This window comes from Dipodomys merriami, unplaced genomic scaffold (assembly GCF_024711535.1).
Source record: "Dipodomys merriami isolate MVZ:Mamm:240054 unplaced genomic scaffold, mDipMer1.0.p SCAF_20, whole genome shotgun sequence".
Lineage (NCBI taxonomy): Eukaryota > Metazoa > Chordata > Mammalia > Rodentia > Heteromyidae > Dipodomys > Dipodomys merriami.
The window spans coordinates 7802336-7829939 of NW_027203382.1; positions in this window are offsets into that span (position 1 = coordinate 7802336).

Below are 27604 nucleotides of genomic sequence, written 5' to 3' on the forward strand. Positions count from 1 at the left end.
ATCCCAAGATATGGACACAAGAGGTTTTCCTCTGTTGTTGTTTTTTAATGTGCTTTGTGATGTTGTTTCCTTTGTATGTTCTTCCCCTATTGTCACTGTATTTTTATGAATATATAATTTTATCATAAAGATCCTATACAACGGGGTTACAGTTATATGAGCAAGGTAATGAGTCTATTTCCTATAGAGCATTTTAACACCCTCCTTTTTTTTCTCTTACCATCCCTTTCCTCCCCACTTCTTCAACTCCTCCCAACCTCCCTCAGCAAAGTTGTAAAGTTCTTTTTCAACATAGTGTATTGTACATCTCATTGTTACAATGGGTCATCCTGTATCCTTATTTCAGCATTTTGTCATTTCCTTTCCCCGTGAAGAACATACAAAGAAACAAAAAAAAATCACATAGTTCATTATAAGTACATTAAAAAGTACAACAGGAAAGATAAAATATCTTGTATCTGTATCTTGGGGTTCATTTTACTTAGCATCAGGTTATATGGTCATATGTACATAGCTTTTGACCTCTTCTGCTTGTCCTACACATATAGTAGTTATTGCAGATAAGGGAAACCATGGGACCTATGTTTCTTTGGGCTTGGCTTATTTAATATAATTTTTGCCAAGTCTTTCCATTTCCTAACAAACAAGGTGCCATTCTTTCTGATGGAGGCATAGAATTCATATATATATATATATATATATATATATATATATATATATATCACATTTTCTTGATCCATTCATATGGGTTGGTTGTTCCAACTAAGGGGCATCTGGGTTGGTTCTTCCATATTTTAGCTATGGTGAATAATGCTGCAATAAACATAGTTGTGCTGGTAGCTTTAGTATGGCCTTGTTTGTGATCGTTTGGGTAAATGCCTAAAAGTGGGATTGCTGGATCATAGGGGAGCTCTATGTGGAGTCTTTTCAGGAATCTCCATACTGCTTTCCAAAATGGCTGAACAAGTTTTCACTCCCACCAACAATGCAGTAGGGTTGCCTTTTGGCCACATCTCTTCCAACAGATTTCTTGATTATAGCCATTCTAACTGGGGTGAGCTGGAATCTTAATGTTGTTTTGATTTGCATTTCTTTTATGGTTAGAGAGGTTGAGCATTTCTTTATGTGTCTATTGGCCATTCTTATTTCCTCTTCAGAGAAGTTTCTTTAAGTTTTTAGCCCACTTATTTATTGGGCAGTTGTTTCTTTGAGGATTTGTTGTTGGGGGATTTAATTTTTGAGTTCCAGGTATATTTTAGATATGAGACCCTTGTCCATTGTATGGCTAGTGAAGTACTTCTCCCAGTCTGTGAGCTTTCTGTTGATTTTACTAGCTATGTCCTTTGCCATGCAGAAACTCTCCAGCTTCACACAATCCCATTTGTCCAACCTTCTTTGATTTGTTGTGTTTCTGGGTCTCTATTAAGAAAGTTTCAGTCTGTGCCAGAAGCCCTAGAATTTCTCCTATTCCATCCTGTAATGTTCTTAGGGTGTCTGCTTTGACTTAGAGGTCTTTGATCCATTTGGAGTTGATTCTGGTGCAGGGTGATATTGAAGGATCTAGCTCTGGTTTTCTGCAGATATTTAGCCAATTTTGCCAGCACATTTTATACTGTATTTGATTTTGGTACCCTGAACATTGTATATACAGTTATCTAATTTGGGGAGGGGATGGGGAATAGTAAAATACTGAAACAGGGACACAGGATGACCCATTGCCACAACAATACTCACAAGACACTATGTTGGGAATCAACTTTACAACTTTGGAAGGGGAGTGGAAGAGCTGGGGGGAGGGAAGGGATAGTAGGAGAAAAACAAAGGAGGGGGTAACAATGCTTTACAAGAAATGTACTCATTACCTTACTCGTGTAATTGTAACCCCACTGTATGGCATCTTTACAAGAAAAGAAAAGAAAATACATCACTAATATTGGCAATCATATTGCTGAGCATGTCTTCCTAGATTTCCTGAGGATAACACTTTTTTTTTGGGGGGGGTCCGGTTGTGGGGCCTGAACTCTTCAGCTCAAGGCTAGCACTCTACCACTTGAGCCACAGCGCCACTTCCGGCTTTTTTTCTTTTTGCTTATGTGGTGCTGAGGAATCGAACCCAGGGCCTCATGCATGCAAGGTAAGCACTCTACCACTGAGCCACCTTCCCAGCCCTGAGGATAACACTTTTGACTTGCGGTTTGTTTTTTGTTATTTACTTTCAGATATTTGTATAAGTTAACTTTGTATATGGTTTTGAATTATAATGGGGAGTAGGCAAACTAAAAATTCTTATGAAGCAAAGTCTGAAAATATTTAAAGAAATGATAAAAATTCTGAGATTTTACTTCAAAATAGCCAATTGGGGAAAGATTCCCAAATCCTATCCCTAAGGAGATGGATTTAAGATATGTGTCTCCTGCTTCCACAGTTGGTTGCCTTAGGAATGAACTCTAATTTGTAAAATGACTTGGAGTGATATATAGTAGGGAAAAAAAAGGCCTGAGGAGGAATTTAATCTACTGGAAAAGAAATGACTATTATATGTAGAACTAAGTAAAACAAAAATTTTTATCTGATTCAGAGCCCAAGGTTTTATGAGAAACAAAAACAGCACTATTATCTTAAGGACCAAAATGCTGGGCCATCTTTTGTAGAGCAGATAGTATACTATTATATCATCTTTGTGAATTAGTTCTCTTGTTAATTTCTGGAAGGGTGTAGTCTGGACAGATCTACAAACCATTCTTGTTGACCTCTGGCTCCAGAATAAGCGTACTCTTGTGATATGTAAACAGGTCCAAGAACAAAGGAGATCTTTGTCAAATTTTCATTAACATAATGCTCTAACTTCTTTAACCTTTTTTTTTTTTTGGGTTGGTCGTGGAGCCTGAACTCTGGGCCTGTCCCTCAGCTCTTCAGCTCAAGGCTAGCGCTCTACCACTTAAGCCACAGCACCACTTCCACCTTTTTCTGCTTATGTGGTGCTGAGGAATCAAACCCAGGGCCTCATGCATGCAAGGCAAGCACTCTACCACTGAGCTACCTTCCCATCCCCAAACTTCTTTAACTCTTAAATTTAAAAAATTCTTATAAAAAGAGGAAAGTGAGGTTAGAAAGAAAGAAAAAGTAAAAGAGCAAGTTCTGTTACAACCTTACTCTTCCCAAACAGGATGATATCATACTTTAGAACAGATGTATGGAAATTTCCCTAAAAACTTTTATCTGAAGACAGAGGGCTGGACCATATGGTCTGACTTGTAGGCTGCTGTATTTAAAAGATAAAAAAAATTCAAATGTCACTGCTTTTCTCCACATGTGGAGATAGCATAAGATACAGAACAGCTGATTACCCTAACCCCAACCACAAGAGGAAATGGTATAAGAGGGTCACAATTTCAAGGTTTAACACACTAAAAAGTAGTTTATATGGCAAATGCCTGGCCTAAAAGATTTCTTATTTAAATCATTACCATAATTGGAAATCTTTTCTTTTATATTTGTATACCTTATTTTAATATTAATATTTATTTACAAGGAGACCCTATTCTTTCTATATAGTTAATATATTACTTAATAGAGGTCTAAATCTCTATGATCAGAACTTACATAACTGCTTGTTTAGTAAAAGTATAAGCATATACACCTGGGGCACTAGTGTCTCATGTCCCTAATCCTAGCCACTCAGAAGGCTGAGATCTGGGGATCACAGTTCAAAACCAGCCTGTGCAGAAAAGTCTATGGAACTCCAAAAAGTGGGAAGTGGAGCTATGGCTCAAGTGGTAGAGCGTGCACGCGCGCGCACACACACACACACACACACACACACACACACACACACACACACACACACACACACACACACACACACACAAATAAGCATATATTTTGGCCTAACAAGGAAAAACTATGTTTATTTATTTGAATACAAATTTAACTTTGTGAAATAAAGATTCAAGATATTACCCAGAGCCAATTTGGAGGTTATGTTTTTAAGACAGGGAACAAAAAGTAAATATTATTTTATTTTGTAAAAACAATTAGTTTTAAATTACCACTTTACTCAGAAGACTGAAATTTGAGGATTGTGGTTCAAAGCCAGCCTGGCAGAAAAGTTCATGAGACTCCTTGTCTCAGAAGTAGAGCTATAGCTCAAGTGGTAGAGTGCCATCCTTGAGTTAAAAAGCTAAGGGACAGCACATAGGCTCTTAATTCAAGCCCCAGCATAGGCGCGCGTGCACACACACACACACATACCCACACACACACACACACAGAGTTACTACTTTAATTTCATTCAACAAACACACAAGGCCCGTTTTAAAAAGAACAGAAATAAAATGCAACTAAACTCCATTCCTGGGTCAAATTCTATCTCCAAACTAATTGTAATCATGCTCATTGATTACTTACTTAACTGATATTTAGTAAAGGCAGGAAGAAAGAATATATTTTACTGAGAGGAAATAGCAAGAAACAATATTTAAGATACGTTACAAGAGTTTTACATTGTTTCCTTGTGAAATCATCCTTATTCATCACTATTTGTGACATCCGTGGATTCAATCACGAATCTATGAAAATATGACGAATCATATGAAAATATGAGGAAAAGTGGGAAAATTATTGAAAACATTTGGGAAAAAAATGTGTCTGTACTGAACACATACAAACTTCTTTTGAGGATGTCATTATTTCTAAACAACACAATGTAGCAACATTTTGCATAAGTGTTTACATTTTATTAGGTATTGTGAGAAATCTACAGATGGTTTAAAGTAGAAATCAGGATATATGGAGCGTATTCCCAACCCCTATATTATCAAAAGATATAAAGGTTTAAATATATAAGGATTTGATTAGCTACAAATTTGTCATTCAAGAGAGGTTCTGGAACCAATCTTCCACAATAGAGAGGGAGTACATACTTTAATTGTAAAAGCAATTTAAACAAATTGCAAAAACAACTGTAAATTTAAAAAGTGAAAGAAGAAAGACTTGCAATTTTACCACCATCTATATTTATTAATAGCAACTTGGAATCATTCTTTGGGTTTTTGTTGTAGTTGAAATGTGTATTACTTGAAAAGTAGTTTTCATGCCTTCTCGTCTAATCAATCAGATATATTAAACAGTTTGTATTGGATACTACATTTAGAAACAGCTGGTTTTGATTTTTTTATTTAAATTATACTTACTTTTTTTTTTTTTTTGGCGGTCGTGGGGCTTGATCTCTGGGCTTGGGCACTGTCCCAGTGTTCTTCAGCTCAAGGCGATCGCTCTAACACTTAGCCACTGGTGCCACTGGTGGTTTTCTGGTGGTTTATTGGAGATAAGAGTCTCACGGACGGACATTCCTGCCCCAGCTGGTTTTTTCCCCGTGATCCTCAGATCTCAGCCTCCTGAGTAGCTAGGATTACAGGCGTGAGTCACTGGTGCCCGACTTTATACTTACTTTTTAATGCAATACTCCAAGCTATCTTTTATATTACACATTATTACTTCTGGAGTTGGAAAAACTGCAACATTTACCCTAAAAAATGTTCAATAATTGCCTAAATGCAGACACTTAGTGAAGAGGTAATGCACACCTCTGCTTTAATCCAAAACTTGCACTCTTCATCTGTCCATCTAATAAAGATTGTTTTCCACTGGTATATCAGTCATTGTAGGGTTCCTCCTGAATGTGTACGTTAGAAACAGCTAAAAGGACGTTTCCAATACTGGATAAATTGAATGATTGCATTTGCTGAGTTGCAAGATTATTTGTTTTTATCAAGTCTTCTATTTTAAATCTCCTTCATCCTGCAGTCATCTTCAGCTAGCAATAGCCTGCTCCTAGTCAGCTGGTGGTACATCTGCTCTTACACAAATTGTCTTTTCCTGCTCCTGGTTTCCAGGGTTGATCTGCCATGGTGATGCTCTGAGGCCAGGGGGTTGAGAATTTAGCATCTTTTCTCTCCCTAATTGGGGGATGCTGCTGTACTAAAAGCTTTGCCTCAGAAATCCTGCTGTTTACTTTCACTCATTTTGGCTTAAATAGCCATCTGAAATGAAACAATGTGTCACTCTGAATAAACTGAGCACATCACAGTAATTCTCAAGAGCAGCCTAGAATGCACAATATTCCTCCTGGCATGTAATTTTTTCCCCATTAGCAGTTGATAACCTGATTCATCCTACATATTAAGTCTGTGAATGCTAAATGAGAAAAGAAAGAAAACATTTGGTCTTTCCTGGAAAAGCTGAAGAGCAATATAAACAGCCAATTTTTACTCATTTTCTTCCCAATTTCATATTGCTCTCTTCACTGTAAGTAACATAACGAATGACTAGTGCCCAAGGCTAATAACTCATTTAAAATCATAAAGGTTAATTCTATAGTTGTGCACTTTTTTTTGAGATGTTGACTAAGTATGATGATTTATTCCTGTAATCCCAATTCAAGAGGTAGACATAGGAGGACCGCAGCTCTGGACAGCCTGGAAAAGTTAGCAATATCCTATGTTAACAAAAAAGTAGAATGTGATAGTGACTACCTGTAATTCCAACTATTGTAAGGCATAATTCAGAGAAGCATGCTCCAAACCCTGACTGGACAACAGTAAAACATCTTATCTGAAGAATAACAAAAGCAAAAAGGGCTTGGCTTAAGTAGCAGAGGCTTGCAAGCTCCTGAATTCAAATCCCCAATACCACCGAAAGCAACAAGGACAGAGATTACACAGAATTTATAAACAGTGTGAACAAATTTTAAAGTTGAAGTCAAAAGCTCACTCAAAGTGGATGGAGCAGGTCACTCTGTGTTATTTGGGAATTTTGTGCATGGAAACCATAAGCCTAGCCTAAAGGGAAACCATATCCATCCCTCTTTCTCTGTAGTTGACCTGTGAGAGTGAAAGAAAGAGAGAGGAATGGACAGTGGGCTGGTGTGTGTGTGTGTGTGTGTGTGTGTGTGTGTGTGTGTGTGTGTGTGTGTGTGTGTGTCTGTGTCTGTGTGTCTGTGTGTCTGTGTGTCTGTGTGTCTGTCTGTATGTGTGTGTCTATCTGTGTCTGTGTCTGTGTTGTGTCTGTGTGCATGCACTTGGCTGCTGCTGCTGCTGCTGTTTTTTTAATAGTCTTAAGTGATTTCAAATAACTAAACCACAGCTGTAGGGAAATGCATAAGTAATAACTCACTCATCCTGCTGTTAATAGATTCTCTATCTGCTAAACACTGAAAGTAAGTCATGGTCAGTACATCAGCCAGTGCAGAGAGCAGAAAGCTGAATTGATTAGAAGACATAGCCTCAATGACTTTTCAATGGCTCTGCTGTCCTAAATAAGAAAAAGGTGAAACTTTATTTATTTAAATAATTATTTAATTACATAAATTTAATTATTTATTTAAATAAATAATTTTCAAGCAGCTCCTGAAATCCATTTGCTTTATTAAGTTAGGACATCTTAATTATAGTAAATCCCACACATGTAAAGTTTTGCACTTAAAAACACCAATAGACGTTATACGGAAACTGCAATGTGGGAAGTATTCATTCATTCTTAGAAAAACTGTAGCATAGAAAGGGAAATAACATTATCAACTCCATCTAGTAAAGACTCAGAATGAATAAATCTATGTGTTAACACATAGAGTACAGATAGTTAATTTATATACAAACTTGAAACCTTTAGGGTATGGGATAAAATAGGAATGTGGATATTGCCAAGACATAATAGATATGGATTGGTCTCGATTCTAAAAGAAAATGATTTTTTTCTAGATAAACACATTTAAGAGATATTTTATATAATGTTTCAGAAGGTAATAATTCTTAAAAAGCTGTGTAAATACTGTTCCAGAGAAAAAGGAAATGGAGATTATAATAGTAGATATGTGTTTCTCCAGACACTCACAGTTTTAATCTCTCTTGTGACATTTTATCCAACATTGACTCACACATTATACTTCTTAGATTGTGTTACTGCTCTTTGGTTTAGATTTCAAAAAAAATATAGAAAAAAGGAAGTCTGTGAAGTGAAATGAGAATTCCCATTGGATTGAGAATATGGAACTGTTGAAACTGATAGGAAATTAGTATGTTCTGTGCTTAAACTGATAGGACATTAGTATGTTCTGTGCTTTTTTTATTTCTGACCCTCAGAAATAATTAGACCACTATGCCTTAAAAATAATATAATAATTGTCAGTACCAGCACAGGTTTTCTTCAAGTATGTCACTTTAACTTAACTTCATTCATGTTATTAACAGGACCAATAGATCAAGAGAGTATATCCATGTACAGTGTCTTTACAATAAAATAAAATGTAAAAAGAGTATAGACAGTGTTGTTGTTGTTATTATTATTTCAGGAAAAACTTCAAGTTTTCCCAAGATATGCTGGCAAAAAAGATAACAAGGAAGTTGAATGGATTTTCTTTTGTTATAAGCAATTAGGCAGTACATTTATTGTCTAATACTGGAAAACAAAAAGCTACAGGAGGTCTTAGCATCCAATTTGTCATATTGTGATGCTGTTAGTATACAAAGCATGCTGTCATAACACTTCCTAAGTGCAGGCCCATACAACTTATTAGTGCCTAGAAATCACTGTCATATAACAGAAACATAACCATCCACTCTCTCTAACTGAACAAAGGTTCTAAACACTGAATGGAATTTCCAAGAATGGGGTTGCCAAACAAAGCCATCTGGGCCACCCGAAGCTTTTAAACCTCTTGCTAAAGCTCATTTGGGCATCTGATTTCTATATAGAAATGGCATTCTATAGAGTTTCCAGAGGAACGGAAATGAAGCTAATGAAATAATGAACTAGGACAAGGTAAATTAGACTGAAAGAAGAAAAGCTGCCATCTTTGCTGCAGGGCTTTTCATTCAGAATCCTCTGTTCAGAACACCTTCGGGAGGCAATCCTGTTGTAGTCGGACTGAACACCTGTCTTGTTTAGCCACCACCAGGCAGACTCTTTTTCAAGAGAGTCCATGTGGCCTGCTTCTCTTTGACCCCCACTGTAATGTGAGTTTGGTAACTCAAAAGAGAGGAAAGATTACATAGGCACCAGAGGCTTCCAGATATATGGATGTTCAGAAACAAGGCTTGGGGAAGGAGACGGCCAAGGGCTCAGGCTGGTATTGTGGTGCAAAGCAGTCAAGGTAACTGGTTTGGGACTGTCTACCCCAGAGTTGCTCTTTGCAAATAACCTGAGTGGGAGATAGTCACGAAATCTTCTAGTGGTAATGTGTGGCAGGAAAAGCAGTAAGAACAACAGGGTTGAGACTGGAGCATCCTTCTTCTGCCTCTTAAACAAATGAACAAACACACCCATAGTAGAGTCCAATTGAGAAGGCTTGGAAGATAAATGTTTGTCATTATAGGAGTGTTAAATATTCCAAGAACACTCACATCAAAAAAAGTATACTGAATGAAGAAGAGGCAGACCCCTAGCCCCCATAGTTCTCATACCATTTCTCGTCACTGGATGATGTTGAATCTTTTCCCTCTCCCTCCTGCCTCTCTCTCTCTCTTTGTTTTTTCAAATTGTAACTTAGAAGATTGCCCTGATTTTTTAAATGTAATTGGCATTTCCCTCCATGTGACTTTTTCCCCCTCATGCAGTGTTTCTGTCATGTTCTAGGAGTGAGAAAATACAAAATCTCAAGAAAACGGTTTGTTTCCAAACATAACATACTTATTTTGACATTTTTAGAGCCTAATGGATGCCAATGCAATAAAAACCAATCAAAAGAATTTTGAGCTGAAGTATTTTTAGCTATCAGTAGGGCTGTGGGAAAACCGAATTATGACAACAAAAATACAGTAATAATAGCATCACTCATCTCCAGTAGCAAACAGACTGACTGTTCCTCCCCAGTCAGTTTGGTCTTTTTTTTATAATTGTAAAGTCTCCCTTCTTTTCCTCTGTGTGTGTGTGTGTGTATGTGTGTGTGTATGTATGTGTTGTTGTTGTTGTTAAGCAGCAGGTGTATTATTCTCCATGTCATCCAAACTCCAGGTGAGAATGTGAAAGCCATCTTTTTAGTGACCATAGGGTAGAATTACACAATAGTTGTGTGTTTGTGTGTGTGTGTGTGTGTGTGTGTGTGTGTGTGTGTGTAAACTTAAGAGTTGTCAGTCCTGTCTAAATTCGTTGAATTTTTCATTCTCGCAGGAAAGGTCCTATTTTGTTTTTGCATGCTCTGTGTTACCTGCAGTCTTATTTAGCATTGAAGGAACTCTGTCCAGTATTAACTTTACCCTGTCATATGTAAATTCCTGATACTGGGGAAATCACTTTTCTTCCCCAGGTATTACTTTTCTTTCATCAGCCCATTCTGACAATGTGCACCAAATGACAAATTCTTTCTTGTTGAGGGAAGGTAGGCCGAAGGTCACACTCACACACACTTGTGCACATACATGGTAAGAGAGAGGGAGAAGGAGCTTGGTGTTAAGTTTAGGAAGAGTCATAGGGAGAGAATGTGTGGGTCATTGAAAATCGGTGATGGGAATGTGTATTACAGAGCAATTTCATAAGTATTAACAAGATTTTCAAGAAATTCAAGTAAAAAAGATTTGAGATATCTTGAAACATTTGTTTTTGTTCTTGCACATTGTTTCTTTGACTGCAAAGTAACATAACTCTTGAATATAATGGTGCTTTAAAAGGGCACAACAATGAAATGAGATAGTAAAATGAAGGTGTTTCTTAAACTATAAAGTATTATGCAATATATATTTATATATATCCAGCAATATTATTACTGTTTCTAGGCACAAGTGTTTATTAAAAGAGAGAGAGAAAGACAGAGAGAGACTTCACCTGTTATAATATTCTGAGTTTTCTGATTTGCTTTCCCTATTATATAATCTCAAAGAGATGATATGTTCTTAATTGATCATTAACCTTATTAATCACTTTTATAGGCCAAAAAGTACACCAGGTGACATAGCATTGGCATGATTCTGGTTCTAAATAAGGTATTATGATTATGATTATTACCAAAACAGTAATCAATAAAAGAGAATCTCACTGCATGAAGAGATCATAAACTCATTTAGGACAGGCAAACCAGTTTGGGGTAAAGTAGTTCATAGAGGTGGGCAAAAGTCTCAGCTATTGAAAACTGGAATTACTGGAAAGAAGAAAGAAAATTTCTGGCAGCCAACGGCACTAGAAACAAAGGCCAGTAATGAAATGAGCAGCATTTCTTTCTAATGTGGTAGACTAGTTTCACACAATAACAACAACAAAACCAGATTGAAGAATAAAATTGAGCAGGTAGAGAAAACTAGGGATTATATGGGAAGAGGTGTGGAAGTGATTAACTACCTTAGAAGAAAAGGAGGTAAAATTTCAGAATAGCCACAGAAGGAAAATAGAACGTTGAAACAGTAAGCCATTAGGCTGTCACAGTGTCCTCATATAGTACCAGAGAAAAAGAAAGGAGTTGCCTCTTGTGGTCCCTAGCAAGTAGACTAAATGTTCTTGATGAACATCGCCGCCATTTATAAACCTTCATAATCATCCCATATCTTTACAGACTTAATAGTCTACTGTAACATGACATATGACTTACATTTGACAGACTGCCCTACAAATCATCTTTCTTAGCATTTATATAGCTGAACTATTTTAAGTAGTGAATTAGTTGTTTCTGGAATCTCTTTTGAGAAGATCCTAGAGGATTTTTGCAAATTACAAGTGCCCTGAAACAAACACAAAGAGAACAGATAAAAGAAGGTAGTGTAGTATGTTTTTTGAGGTAGCTTAATTTATCTTTTGGCTTATATCAGTTGTACAGGGAAACAAATTTTATAAACATGAATGATGCCTGAAAAAATATATAGCAAAATAAAATGAAATGGAAGCAGTACTTTGGAACTAATGATTTAATGTGCTGAGTTTACATTCACATTATATTTCATCAGAAATCAGAGCTTCCACCTACACAAGACATTTACTACTTTGTTATAGGACACTGAATCAAACTTTTCCTGCATTTTTTAGGAGTTTCTGCTGGTTTGATGAGGTGGTGGGATGAATTCAATAACTCTCTTGTGATTTTTTTCAATGATACATTCAAAAACAGTCATCATAAATAGAGGAAAAAAATAATTTCCACTGAATACTCTGAAAGCAATAGAACATGTGTTAGATTTAGTGAGATGTTCTTGGTGGTAAAAAGTTAGTTAGTATTTCTTGTAAGATGTTTGTTTCTGTTTATGTTCCTCTTTCACTAATTCTTTACTTTGAAAGAAAAAAAATCCAATACACCCCTCAGACATTGCCTACATGTTTGTCAAGTGCTAAGCCAATAATAGTGAACACTTAGTGTTCACTTAGTGTGGAGGGACACATCATCTTTAATCCTTGCCAGGGAGATGTATTATATGCATTTTCCAAACAGGTATGTGTAGTTCTTTGAGATGAAACTATAAATTCACCACATAGGAGTAAAAAAGACCCTGATTCTGATTCCATATCTGTCCATATATACTGACTACCTGCCTATTCCAATAATCTAATTAGCTATTTTTTAACCATGTCAATATATGAAATTTGGATACTAGTAGGTATTTGGATGTTATTAGACTATACTCATAAAAAGAAATATACTTAAAGAAATCTTATACATTTTGAAAAAGACAGCAGGCACTTTGGACATTCTAGAAAAGTGTTCCTCTAATCCTGTTCAATTCAAATCACCTGTCAAGAACTCTGTATTATACCATGTAATCCCAGCAACCATCATGTGACTCTTTTTTCTTATTGCCTTCAAATATGCCCCTGTATATTTGTGGTAGTTTTCTCTCTCTCCACAAACTTTGGGGTGAAATTTTTCTATTGATTATTCCATAAACTTTTCCAGTTATATAATCTTTTCTTTCTTTTTTAAAAATCTTTTTATTGTTATTATAAAGGTGATGGACAAAGGGGTTACAGTTTTATAAGTCAGGTAAAGAGTACATTTCTTTCTGGACAATGTCAGCCCTTCCCTTTCTCCTGTGATCTTTTCATATGTAAAATTACCACATGTTCCTAAAACACATTTTCTAGAGCCAAGATTATTTTTTTCTGTTTGTTTTGTTTCGATTTTTTTTTTGGTAGTGATATTGGAGTTGAATGTGGGACCTCTCTCTTACACAGCTTGTGCTCTACCACCAGAGCTATGCTCCTTAGTCCTAAATCCAAGATCTTTAGAGTGCATAATACACAAAACTGAACATTACAGTTCTGCATATATAGCATTATTGGAATTAAATTCCTACAGATTTCAAAACCTTCATTGAATCAAATACCAATATACAGTTCTAATGTAATCAGGTTGCCAAACCATTAAAGGTAAAATTTCAGTACCTATTACCAAATAGAATAAACACTGCCAATACAATTTTGTAGTTGAAATAACCTACTGACACTTTTTCATTTTGTCCCTGCAGGTGCTGACCTCTGAAAATATTTTAGGTACATTACTGCCCAAAATAATTCATTAAAATATTCATATTAAATTTTATGTTAATATTAGAGAAATTTAAAAATAAAGAGCATCAGCTAGATTCTAATATTTTGATATTTATTCACCAGAATGCAAAATGAACTCATATTTTGTTTAAAGAAAGAGAAGGACACCAGGTACCAGTGGTTCGTGCTTGTAATCCTAGCTATTCAAGTGGCTGAAATCTGAACATTTCAGTTCAAAGCCAGCCCTGGTAAGAAAGTGTGAGACTCTTATCTCCAATAACCACCAAAAAGATAGAAGTGGAGCTGTGGCTCAAGTGGTAGAATACCAGCCTTGAGCAAAAAAGCTAAGGGAGAGTGTCCAGACCCTGAATTCAAGCCCCAGTTCTGGTGCACGTGCACACATGCACACACATACATGCATGCACCACGTTTGTGCACGCGCACGCGCGCACACACACACACACATGAATATACACACAGACAGTCCAGACAGCAGATAGACATTAGACCAACAGAGACAGAGAGATAAGATAGTAATTTTAGGAGAATACTTTAGAAACAATCTCTGCAGTCAATATTTCAACTGATACATGAAATACATATGGTCTTTATGAGCAACTGTCTTTCCAAAGCAGAAGAGAAAAGATCTGGTCATTGATTTTTCTAACCTCAAAGTTCTTTTCAACATTAATATTTCTCTATCTCTGGAAGTCTCAGTAGAATCAGGGGAAGTGAAATCTAATCTTAAAGAAACTGATATAACATACAAACATTTATATTTTATGTGTACATACATACACATGTACATCCTTTGCTAATGACTTCCATGAAGTTAGACATTTTTTGGCTAATATTTAGTCTTAGAAATTGCTTAGGGCATTATGAAAAAATATGGTTGATTAAAGAGGAAGCTGATGTTTTGTTTGTGAGTTTTTTTAGAATTGAAATTGAACCAAGTAATTTAGCTTGTAAATACATTGTTTTACAACTAATATTAATTAATGTTAGTGGCTAAAAACAAGTATGTAAAGTAGGTATAACACAATGAAAAGCAAAATTAGCACTAATAATGCTTAGTATTCATTAGCACTTCAAATATAAGAAGATTCTTTTTCTAAGCTGTATTGATTATATTAGTTGGATTATTTCCCATAGTGATAAAAAGGGTTTATATCTGCTTCATTTTTCTTAAGTTGTATATTTTTTAAACCAGGCACTATGTTAAATGTTAAAATCTAACTTGATAAGCACACAGACACAGACACACAGACATACACATAGACATACACATAGGATTACAGGCTTGAGCCACTGATACCCAGCTTTCTAAAGATATTTTTATTTGCATAATTTGATTCTTCATGGAAAGAAATTCTTTTATATTTCTTTAGTATCATCTCTGATGTTAGTAAAAAACAATTAGCCAAAGGGTGATCTGTGTGTATTCTGGTAAGCTTTTACAAAAGATGATATGTCAAAAATTATAACAGCCACATTTCATTAAACAAAAGGTTATAGAAAATAACTAGAAGCATTTATTGTATTATTCTTGTGGCACCATAAGGTAAAAACTGGATTTACATATTCATATGTTATTTTACCAAAAGTCTATATTCTGTTACTATGTACACCCACACCCACTGACATACAGGTAGAAAACTGTCATAAGGCTTAAAGCACTACTATCCGTAGCTGCATTCTGGTGGTAAGATGAGATGAGTGCTGTGTGTGTGTGTGTGTGTGTGTGTGTGTGTGTGTGTGTGTGTGTGTGTGTGTGTGTGTGTGTGTGTGTGTGTGTGTGTGTATACCAGTCCTGAGACTTGAACTCAGGAATTGAGTGCTGTCCCACAGCATTTTTGCTCAAGGCTAAAACTCTTACCACTTGAGCTACAGCTGTAATTGTGGCATATTGGTGCTTGGAGATGAGTCTCATAGACTTTCCTACTCCAGCTGGCTTTGAACCACTATTATCAGGTCTCAGCCACCTGAGTAGGATTACAGGCATAAGCCAACAGCACCCATGTAATAAGTGATCATTTTAATTTAATTTTAACCTATTTCTAGTTTGTAAAGTAAGCATAATAGTATGATTTTTAAAAACTAATGAAAATAAATTAAAGTTCTCTGCATTTACATAGTAAGGGGGTTTATCATGACATTTCAACTCATGATCATATTCACCTCTTATCTTTTTAAAAATTTTTATTTATTTTTATTGTGAAAATACTGTACAGAGGGGTTACAATTACATGGGCAAGATAATGAGTACATTTCTTATCAAACATTGGGTAGCCTCCTCCTTTGTTTCCTCTTCCCATCCCTTCCCATCCTCCCCCCGTCCCTCCCCCACCCAATCCTCCCCCCCCCTCAAAGTTGTAAAGTTCGTTTTTGACATGACAACTTGTACTTCTCATTGTTGCAACGGGTCCACCTCTATCCTTATTTAAACGACTTGTTTTTCCCCTTCCCCTCCACAAATTATACCAACATCAAATACAGTGAAAGCAGGGGTTATACTGTGGGGAAGGGGCATACAAAGCAACAAAGAAATAATCTTTTTTTTTTTTTTTGTCGGTCATGGGGCTTGAACTCCAGGCCTGGGCGCTGTCCCTCAGCTCTTCAGCTCAAGGCGAGCGCTCTACCACTTGAGCTACAGCGCCACTTCCGGTTTTCTGGTGGTTTATTGGAGATAGGAGTCTCATGGTCTCTCCTGCCCGGGCTGGCTTTGAACCGCGATCCTCAGATCTCAGCCTCCTGAGTAGCTAGGATTACAGGCGTGAGCCACCAGCGCCCGGCTCAAAGAAATAATCTTATAAATGCATTAGAAACAATTGCATGAAAGAAAAAAAACATTTGAATACATATCTTAGGGTTCATTTCCCTAACATCACCTTATCTGACCTTTTCTGCTTGACTCAGACATATACTAGATATTGCAAATAAGGGAAACCATGGGACCTATGTTTCTTTGGGCCTGGCTTACTTCACTTAATATAATTTTTTCCAAGTCTTTCCATTTCCTAACAAATGGGGCAATGTCATTCTTGCTGATGGAGGCATAGAATTCCATTGTGTATATACACCACCTTTTCTTGATCCATTCATCTACTGAGGGGCATTTGGGTTGGTTCCATATCTTAGCTGTAGTAAATAATGCTGCAATAAACGTAGTTGTGCTGGTAGCTTTAATGTGGTCTTGTTTGTAAACATTTGGGTAAATGCCCAAAAGTGGGATTGCTGGGTCATAGGGGAGCTCTATGTGGAGTCTTTTGAGGAACCTCCATCCTACTTTCCAAAGTGGTTGAACAAGTTTACACTCCCACCAACAATGAAGTAAGGTTCCCTTCTGTCCACATCCCCTCCAGCACCTCTTATCTTTTTTATCCCTCCTCCTTCCCATTTTTTTTTCCAGGTCCAACCTTGGTGATTGTCCCTCTTTCTTGAAGATGCTTTTGGGATCACAAAATATACCAGAGTTTACTCTTTTGCTTGCAATCACAAAATCATCTTGGGTGCTTCTACTTTGTTGCTGCTGTTTACAGTCCTGGGGTACTCTCAAAGGGCTATGCTCTTACCAGACAAGTCCTCTTCACTGAGGAATGTCTCCATCCCCTTTTTTTTGGTCAGTCATGGGGCTTGAACTCTGGGCCTGGGCACTGTCCCTCAGCTCTTCAGCTAAAGGCTAGTGCTCTATCACTTTGAGCCACAGCGCCACTTCTGGTTTTCTGGTGGTTAATTGGAGAGAAGAGTCTCAAGGGCTTTCCTGACCAGGCTGGCTCTGAAGTGTGATCTTCAGATCTCAGCTTCCTGAGTAGCTAGGATTACAGGCCTGAACCACCAGTGGCCAACTGTATTTTGTTTTTAGTTACAGTCTTGCTTTCAGAAAGCAAGATCATTGTGTAGGAATCACCTATGACAGCAACTCACCTGTTTTAGGCTTTCCACAATAGCTAGCTATTCTCCATGGAGGGGGTCTTAATCACTTTCTGACCTTAAAACAGCATCTTTCCCATTTCAGCCTTGCAAGTTGCTAGGATTATAGGCATGAGTCACTGGTACTCAGCTCTATTTTCCTAAAATGGAATATCCTCAAATGCTGACATAAATTCAGGTTCCACACTTCACAGTAAAAATGTCAGAGAATGGTCCATTTCTCTTTAGCGCATGATAAATCTCTGCAGCTGAAAGAAATGGGAAGCAACACTGTGCTAGGTGCTTTACATAATCTTCCAAGTCCCTTATTATGCATATGTGAGGTAGGTGTTACTGCACAGTCCTGGAAACAGAAGCTCAGAAATGTTAACTGGACTGCCTGAAGTCATACGCCCAGTTTCACAGCAGGACAAAGAGGTGGAGAATGTGACCGTGTGACTGCAAAGACGTTGATCATCTTTTCACTGGCTCTATGACAGCTTGAGTCATAGTCTTATTTTATCCTTGCTTTATTGATTCAGCAATGAAAACCAGGCCAAGAAGTCATTAGTAATTTAAGCTTCTGCCCATCTACTGCGGAAGCACAAATCTTCAGCTCATAGTCCGGTCATCTGCATCCATCAAATCCACTGGGCCATTACTGACTTATCTTTTAGTTTGCGTAGATTGTCCCAGAGATGGTCTCCACCACTGCACAATGCCCTTAAAAACTCAATGAATGCCGTACTGGAAATCTGAAAACAATTTTCTTCAAATTGCTCACAATTCTAGTCTTCTCCATCCTACTTGCTATCTTCTTTCAAGAAATAGGCTTGAGACAGCATTGACCACAGTTCATTAATCATATTTTATGTGTTAGATATGATTATTCTTTACTTTGGCCAGAGAAAACTTCTTGAAGCATTACCATAAACTACTTGCCTACTTCAGTGGCAAATGTGCACGCTATTGTTTTACAGAATTTAATGCTACAGAATTCTATTGATAAAATCCATTTTTTAGTTCCAACAGAGCAGGTCTTAGCAGATATTTTGAGAAAGGTAGGGGTACACATAGAACTACAACTTTTTAGTCTGTGCAGCACATTAATTTTGCTTATCAACAATCATTATGTTAAGAAACCAGATTTAATTAGGGTTCTGTGAAAACACACTCATAATATATGCACTTTTTTATAGCGGGGGCAAGATGAGATATCTATGATTGTGATCTTTGCTCAAATTCAACAGTAGAACCAAGCATATGGGTAGAGTATCGGCGCCAGTAAGGCTATGGAGTAGTAGGGAAATGAAAGTCTGAGCCCTTGGGAAGGTAGAGGAGAGATTGTTATGAAGGACGGATGAGCATTCACTCTGATTTCTGTCTCTCCATACCCACAGAAGTCAATTCATGAAGCCAAGTTTTGTGTAAGAACACAGAGTGGCCTATGCAGATGTGATAAACTTAACTACAGAAGTGAAAGTTTGGCTATGGCTTTTTACAGCACCTTTATTATTTCAATCCAGTGTATTAGTTTATAAAAAAATAGCCTGATATATCACATAGTTAAACTATGTAGACATAGTAGACTAGAAAGGAATATCAATGAGTTGGCTTGAATATACCACAAGAGAATGTACATCTAGGTAAATATCAAAATGGGGATTTAGAAAATAATTTGCCTTGTGATGTTTGGAAGTCTGGCTATACTTTCAATGTTGTAGTTTAAGCAAATTGGGATCGCTCTTGGTCAGATCACTGGGTTTATAGAATAATTAGTCACAAATGACTTGTAGAAAATACTGTGATATAGTGTAGCTAATTTTATCATTTTCTCTTGCAGAAATCCACTCCACCACAGAATGTTAATATACCAGTGGCAACCATGTTACCACTAACATAAGTTATATATAAGGTATTGTAAAAGCATATTCAGAAATGTTTAGCTTCAAAATTTTTGTTTTAAAAGTAAAAAACATTGTTTGAAATATATTTTTGAAAGCTAAAAATAAAATAGAATTTCTGAAGTATAGGTTAAGCTACCTGCACTACCCACATGATGTACATAGTTTAACAAAACAGCTTTACTCTCCTTTTCAAAAATATGAAGTATTAGTGAAAATTCTTCCAGGATGGTGATGTAAGCTCTAAGTTTTTTTTTAAACCCTCATTGCTTGACAAGAATTCAGCTTTTTCTCTGCATTCCAGCAAGTCTCTACTTGCCTAGCATGTAGCATCAGCTGGTGTGTGATCCTGCTCCAATAGGTGTTTATTCCCTTAACAAGCAAGGGAACAAACTAATGTCTAAAAAGTCTTAGAGTTTAGCTGGCCCCTGCCACTGTTCCATTAAATCCACCATCCTTTACAGATTTGGATTTTTGTGTGGTTTGCTTCTTCCCACCAGATCATACCTCACCTTATGTGTTGTCAATATTATCTAGAGTGTGATTGTATGGTGGTTTGGGTGGGGTAATCCAAAAAGAGCGAGTTAAACCAGTATTCACTGGGAAGAGCTACTCTAATCATCTGGCACAAAAAGCTTACTTTTCTTCAAGAAGAGTAGTTACCGGGTGTTTTCTAAACACAGAAATGTTACATCTAGATAAAGTGACAACAATGGCAATTTCTGTTTACATCGTAATTTAATTAAAAGTCCTTATCATTGTATTTTTACTTTACCTTCTATGATTACTCATATGAAAACTTTATTTTTTGTAGGTCATAGGGCTTGAACTCAGGGCCTGGATGCTATCTCTGAGGTTTTTTGCTCAATGCTAGTACTCTACCACTTTGAGCCACAGCCCCAATCCTGGTTTTTGAGTGGCTAATTGGAGATAAGAGTGTCACAGGGACTTTTCTGCCCAGGCTGGCTTCAAACTGCAATCCTCACATCTCATCACTCTCCTGAGTTGCTAGGGTTACAGGTGTGAGCCACCAGCACCTGGCTTATATAAGAACTGTTTATCAATCAAAAGCTTCCAAGAGGGCTAGGAATGTAATTTAGTGGTAAACTACTTGCTTAGCATGCAGGAAATCCTTGGTTCCATTCCTCAATACCACATAAACAGAAAAAGCTGGATGTAGCACTGTGGTTCAAGTGGTAGAGCACTGGCCTTGATCATAGAAAGTCTCAAGGACAGAGCCTAAGCCCTGAGTTCAAGCCCCAGAACTGTCAAACAACAACAACAATGAAATTTTTCAATAAAGGGGTGAAAATGATTGATTGCACTTAAAACTGAATATGGTGTTGGAGAGAGGACTCAGAATTAAGGTAGCAGATCAGATCATCATTATTGAAAGTGGAGGAACAAATTGCTGTGTGCTTGATCATGGGGAAACCTTGGGTTGTGACACCTACAGGATTCCCACCTTCTCCCTTGTCTCATCATTGTTGAACAGAAGCCAAAAGAAGACTCAGGGTCAAAGCGCTGACTCATTTTTCTCCTACATCAGCAGAGACCAGTCCCTGGGTAGGGCAAAGAGGAAAATGGTCACAGGTCTGCTGTGCACATTGCTGCTGACTGGGCTGGTTTTTGTGCCAATGCCTTTTTGAAGCACAGCCAGAAAAAGAGATTTTTCTTCATCCTTCTTTCAAGGCAGTAATGTTAAACAGCAGAAACAACAAGCACCTCATTCATGAGGAAATGTGACTCAGGATTTTCTGTGTCTCTCAGAATCTTCAAATATCCCCCTCCAAAAATAAAAAAAAAAGCCAAGCACACCTTGGCTCACACCTGTAATCCTAGCTACTCAGGTGATTGAGATCTGAGGATCTCAGTTCAAAGCCAGACAAAGCAGGAAAGTCTGTGAGACTCTTATCTCCAATTAACCACCAGAAAACTGGAAGTGGTGCTGTGGCTCAAGTGGTAGAGTACTCATCTTGAGCTGAAGACCTCAGGGACGACACCCTGGCCCAGAGTTCAAGCCCCACATCTGACAAAAACAAACAAACAAACAAAAAAAGAGCCAAAGATGCTTTTCCATGAAAAATGTATATAACCACAACAAATAGGTGCTATTAATCAGTTGAAGAATTACTTGTGAGACTTAAAGGAAAACTAGGGAAGGGACTGTAAATTCCATTACAGACTGAGACCTGGTAGGGTACTTGAGGACCTTGCTACTGCAAACATGGACCAGCAGCAATAAAACCCAGGAGCTTGTTGGGAAAGGCAAATTTAGCCAGCTATGGTGATAGGTTTCCGAAGTCCCAGTAATCAGGAGGCAGGAGGAGCCAGAGCTGGAGGCAAATTGGACAGCACAGAAATATCCTGTGTCAAAAAATTAAAAACAAGCATAGTTTTGAATCTTACTCCAAGACCTCCTGAATAAAAGAATCTGAATTTTCATAAGGTCTTTGAACAATTCATCTGAACACTGATTAGTGTCTGTAGAGAAGCACTCTTAGTGATTCTGAATTTCTTCTTTGGGGAATAGTATTTACTTAAAAGAATACTGCTTCCAAATGAGCAAAAACTAAATATGAACCACTTTGTTCAAAAGCAGAAGTTTTTCTTTTTATATAACATCATCCCAAATAAAATGATGTTAAAATTCTAGAGAATTGTGTTAATTATATAAGGTGTATGTGTATAAAAAACAAGTTAATGGCTTAAATCCTGAGAGAAAAAGGTATTTTTTAAAAATCCAAAGACAGAAGCTCAGCCTGTTGACATTCCTGAGTTCCTGAAAGTGGTAATACCTTTGACATGTTCAGTAGCCCTGTCTACTCTCTCTTCTCATTTTAGCTTTTACCAAGTACCAGTGGCTCAAGTCTATGATCCTACCTATGCAGGAGCCTGTGACTTGGAGGAACAAGGTTAGAAGCCAGGCCAGATAGAAAAGTCCAAAAGACTACATTTCCAATTAACCAATGAAAAGCTGGTTTGGAGGCATAATTCAAATGGTAGAGTACCAGTCATTAACAAACAAGCTGAGTAAGCACAATGAGAGTTTTAAGTTCAAGCCTGTGGACCAGAAGGAAAGGAAAGAAAAGGAAGGGAAGGAATGGGAAGGGAAGGAATGGGAAGGTTAGAAAATGGAAGGGAAGGGAGGGAGGGAGGAAGGGAGGAAGGAAGGAAGGAAGGAAAGAAGGAAGGAAGGAAGGAAGGAAGGAAAGAAAAAAGGCAGTCAGGCAGGCAGGAAGGCAAAAAGAAAAATAGTAAAGAAAGAAAAAAGTAACAAAAGAGAAAAGAAAGAAGGAAAGGAAAGCAGAAAGACAATAGAGAAGAAAGGAAGGGAAAGAAAAGAAAGGAAAAGAAACAAAAGAAAAATAGGTTGACTTTGAACAACGGTACATCAAAATAAAGGAAAGAAAGCCAGACATGCCAGGACTGGTTCAATCAATGATTGCTCTTAAGCAGAATACACAGGGGAAACCTGAGCCAGAAATGAATTTGTAGCTTCAGCAAATAGCTACTCAAACTTAGAAGTCATATATGTAATTTTTCAAGTTATAATCTTAATGAATTCAGATTCTATTTTTGAAGGAAAATCTTATCTAGTGTCTGCACACCTTGAATAATACACCACATTAAGGTTCCTGCATTTCTCAGCGTGAAGCTGAGGCTCAGGGAATCTGAGTGACTGTGCCAGTATCTCTAGCTAGTAAATGACTATGTTTCTCAAGTTCAGTTAACTTAACCTTAAAATTGATTAGAAATTATATAGGGCAGTACTCTCTATAAAAGTGAGAGGGCATGAATCAGACATTTAAATAACTGTGTATGGGAATGATGTCTTAGACTGTGGTCCCAGGAGGCAGATTTATTATGAACATACTGCAAGGTTGAAGAAATGAGGGAAGAGGGCAAAACAGGCAAAGGGAATGTCAGGCAAACTCCCAGTGGCTGGCTCATCCTCAGGGAGCTCTGGAAAAGAAACTACATGTTCACATGGCTGCCACTCAAGGCAAGGAGTCAGACTTTCATACTCCTCTACTATCCTGGCTAAGGGTCTCCAGAATGTATCTAAGACCGAGACACTTCTAATTATCTGCTTGCCAGAAAATCGCCTCTGGGTTTCAGACTATTTCTGGTATATAGATACACTGACACATTCTAGATTCCAGCACCCCAATAGTACTTGAAGTTGTACAATTACAGATGTATTCTTTTGCTTTTAGGTTTTAATTAAGTGGTAAATATGGGAACTGGAAAAAAAGAGGATAATAGAAAATGTAATATTCCAGATAAAGGGGCCATGAAAAGATAAAAGAGGACTCCATAGGTTTCTTTAAGTACAGGATCATGTCATTTGCAAAAAGGGAGATTTTTTTTTTCTTCCCTATTTGGATGCCTTTATGTTTTCCTTCTGGCTTATTGTTTTTGCTAGGAAGCCTAGTGTGACAAAGGAGGCATGTGTTTCCTTATATGTGGAAGCTAGATTTAGCTTACAAACTTATAAGTAAATATGTTGGATGACATGCGCTTGTACACAAATGTATGAACTGAGATACAACAGATTCAAGGAAGAACTCAAGTAGCATAAATCTTTAGGAAGGCAAAATCAAAGTTCAGCAAAATAAAACACCAGGAACTAGGTGCTCTAAAGAGATGGGGTGCTGTCATGATTAAAGAAGAAATTTGAACCATTTCTTTGCTTTTACATACTTTTAAATCTGCTACACAGAATTATCAAATGAACTATTATTAATCACTGTTACGTGTGTAAGTGTATGTATGTATATATGTGTGTGTGTGTGTGTGAGAGAGAGAGAGAGATTGAGAGAGAGAGAGAGAGAGAGAGAGAGACAAGCAGAGAGAGATGGAGAGAGAATTCTGTTAGAGAGTTCCGACATAATATAGCAGGTTATGCCCCATGTTAGTCTAGATGACTGAGTATGAGCAGAACTAATTAATTAATCATAAGAAGACTCAGAAATAGCCTTCAGTTAATGATGGGAGGTCCAGTGAAAGTCCTCCAGCTCTGACTCCAAATTTCTTCCCCTGAAGTCTCCTGAAGCACAACAAATGGTGTTATGAAAAATATATGTACTTGGGGCAGAGAATTTTACATGAGAGAGAGAGAGAGAGAGAGAGAGAGAAGCAGAGACAGAGATAGAGAAGGGGATTTCTGGAGGAAGGGGAAGGAGGGAGAGGAGGAGATGAAGGGAGGGAAAATGAAGAGAAGAGGGGAAAAGAGAGAAGGAGAGGGGAGGAGAGAATGGGAGGGGAGGGGAGGAAAGGAGAGAAGGGGTGGGGAGAGAGGATAGAAGAGGTAAAGCAGTCATTGGTCATATAGTGTTTTAGTGAGGAGTTGGTACTTTTCATTTTTTATTTTTATTACTGTGCTGAGCCCTAAACTCTGGCTGTACAGTGAGGGAAAATGTCAACAAAGGGAAGAGAGAGAGATGGACCTGGGGCTGTGGCTGGTGTTTGAGGCTCCAGTGGCAATGAACACAAAGATGAGGAAGGAAAAGCAAGTGTGTGGCAAACCCTGCTAGTCACCCACCCAATATCTATTTATCTATTCTATTCCAAATTTTGTTACTTTACCTACAAAATTAATGATAGTTTCAATCACAGAAGCAATGCAAATCAATGCCAGTAGCCTGACTCTATTTTCCACAATTTCCTACCTATATGCATTATTATTCTAATTACTTGTTTTTCTGTCTGTAGCATACTCTCAGCATTGGCCCTTAGAAAGCATAAATCAGATTGACAACTTCCAATGATTCCCCATTGCAGTTGATTGCAATAATCTGCTTACAGGATTTCCAAGGCTTTTCATGATATGACCTCTTTCTCCTCTACTTTTCTTTCTTTCTTTCTTTTTTTTTTTTTGTCGGTATTGAACTCTGGGCCTGGGCGCTGTCTCTGAGCTCTCTGGCTCAAGGCTAGCACTCCACCACTTGAACCACAGTGCTACTTCCTGTTTTCTGGTGATGAAATGGAGATAAGAGTCTTACAGACTTTCATGTCCAGGCTGGCTTTGAACCACAGTCCTCAGATCTTAGTCTCATGAAAAGCTAGGATTACAGACGTGAGCCACCAGTGCTTGGCTCTCCTCCACTTTTTAAGCCCTTACTGACACCCACCTTCTTTCTACAGACCTACTTTAGAACCTTTCACTATTCCCAGAATGCTTTCATGACTCTCTGTGTCTCTGTCTCTGTCTCTCTTTCTCTTTCTCGCTCATTCTCTCTCTTAAGTAACAACTCCCCTGTCAACTCATCAAAACAAATGCTAATCCCAGGTTTTCATTTCTCTTTGTTAGTGCCTTGTTCCATTTCTTTCATAGCCATTATCACCCTCCTTGTATGTTGCACTTATTTCTTTGTTCTTGTACCTTTCACCATCTCTCACTACTGGACATTCAGAGTCAATGGTGGAGCCTGGCACATAGAATGTAGTTAATGAATGAATGAATGAATAATTGACTATATTCTTTAAGTCTCCAGACAGATTGGTTCTATGTTTCTGCTTCCAGGATTTGAGTCATGGCATTTCCAGGCAATGTTAAACCTCCTTCTTGTCTAACCAAAATCTCACACTTCTTTGTAGGCCTCCATGAAGGTTTAGCCCCTCTGAGAAGTCTTCCCTTTTTCAGCTCTGTCTACCCTGCCTGCTCCTTCCAATAGCTCATAAGCCTGTCTGTCTTTTTCATAGACTGATAGGAGATCATAGACTGATCTCCTCCTGCCAACTATGTATGTCTCTGCATTGTGTTTTTCTGCATCTACTGTAGTTTAAGGAATGGTGGAATTTCTTAGAGTTTATGGGGTTTCGCATAAATGGAAGGTGAAGCATCATCAGTTTCATTTAAAAAAAGAAAGCTGTAACCCACAAGGAAGGTGACATAAGTAATGACATATGGCTAAAGACTTACCTCCTTCACTATCAAGAGCTCTGTATGTGCTTTTATAAAACCCTTCAACACCATCAGATAACTTGATCTATAAATCAGTAGCTACATGATATCTCAGGTAATCTATATATTTCTCTGGCACAAGCAGTGCAAGTTGTTGATGAGCAGGTAATTCAAAATAGGCAGCTTTTTTTCTGAGTTTATGAATCTTAAATTTTCATCTGACTAAAGAGAGTCACTCATCATTTAATCGTTACTATTCATGATGGTAAATGAGGCATCTGAACAAGACCTTTCAGTCTTCTCAGACCAAATGTGTAGATAAATGAGATTTAAGTGAAAGCAAGGCCATAGTGGAGTAGACTGACTGATCATACTGGAGAGCTATAGCTCAAGCCAAGGAAATGGTTCTCCACTGAGAACTATTGGGTTCTTATTGTACTGATAGCTAGATGTTATAGGGAATTAAGAACAAATGCATACTTAGGATTGGATGACATCTGAGCAGTAAAACTCCTATGTAAATATTAAGTATTAGGTGTGGATTAGCCTTGCAGAAGAATGAAACACTATTCTAGAATACAGTTTTTTTAAAAATTGTTATTGTAGAGTTGATATTCAGGGTTACAGTTGATATACAGTTACATGAATCAGGTAATAAGTAATGACAATTCTTTTTTTAAAAATCAGTCGTGGGGCCTGAACTTTGGGCCTGGGCACTGTCCCTTAGCTCTTCAGCTCAAGGCTAGTGTTCTACCACTTGAGCCACAGCGCCACTTCTGGCTTTTTCTGCTTATGTAGTACTGAGGAATAGAACCCAGGGCCTCATGCATATAAGGCAAGCACTTTACCACTAAGCCACCTTCCCAACCCCACAATTCTTTTTGAACTATGTCTCCCTTTCCATTGCTCTCTCCTGATTCTAACCTCCCGCCCCCCACCACCAAATATACAATTCATTTTCTACATAATGTCTAGTGAGTACCACTGTTGTATTTGTTCACCCTGTTCCACCTTTTCTCTACCTTTGTCTTCCCAAATACAAACAAACAAACAAGACAAAGGAAAAGAAAACAAAAACAGCAACAATGGGAACTAAAAAAAATGTTTCCTGTTTCCTTTACTTGGGGTTCGTTCTGTAGACTATTATTGTATATTGTCATTACACATATTGAACCGCTCCTATGCATATCCTCTTTTGGCCTCAGTGTGTGAATATCTAGAGTTCTATATAATTTAATTAATAATATAATCCTAGACTGTGTGCACATTTATTTATTGTAATAATTCAGTGTGTTTACTTGTAGATTTATAGGCACATTCTAATTGCCACAAATGAGGAAAACCATGCAGCCTATGTTTCTTTGGCTCTGGCTTACTTCACTTAATTTAATCTTTTCCCAAGTCTGTACATTTCCTTAGG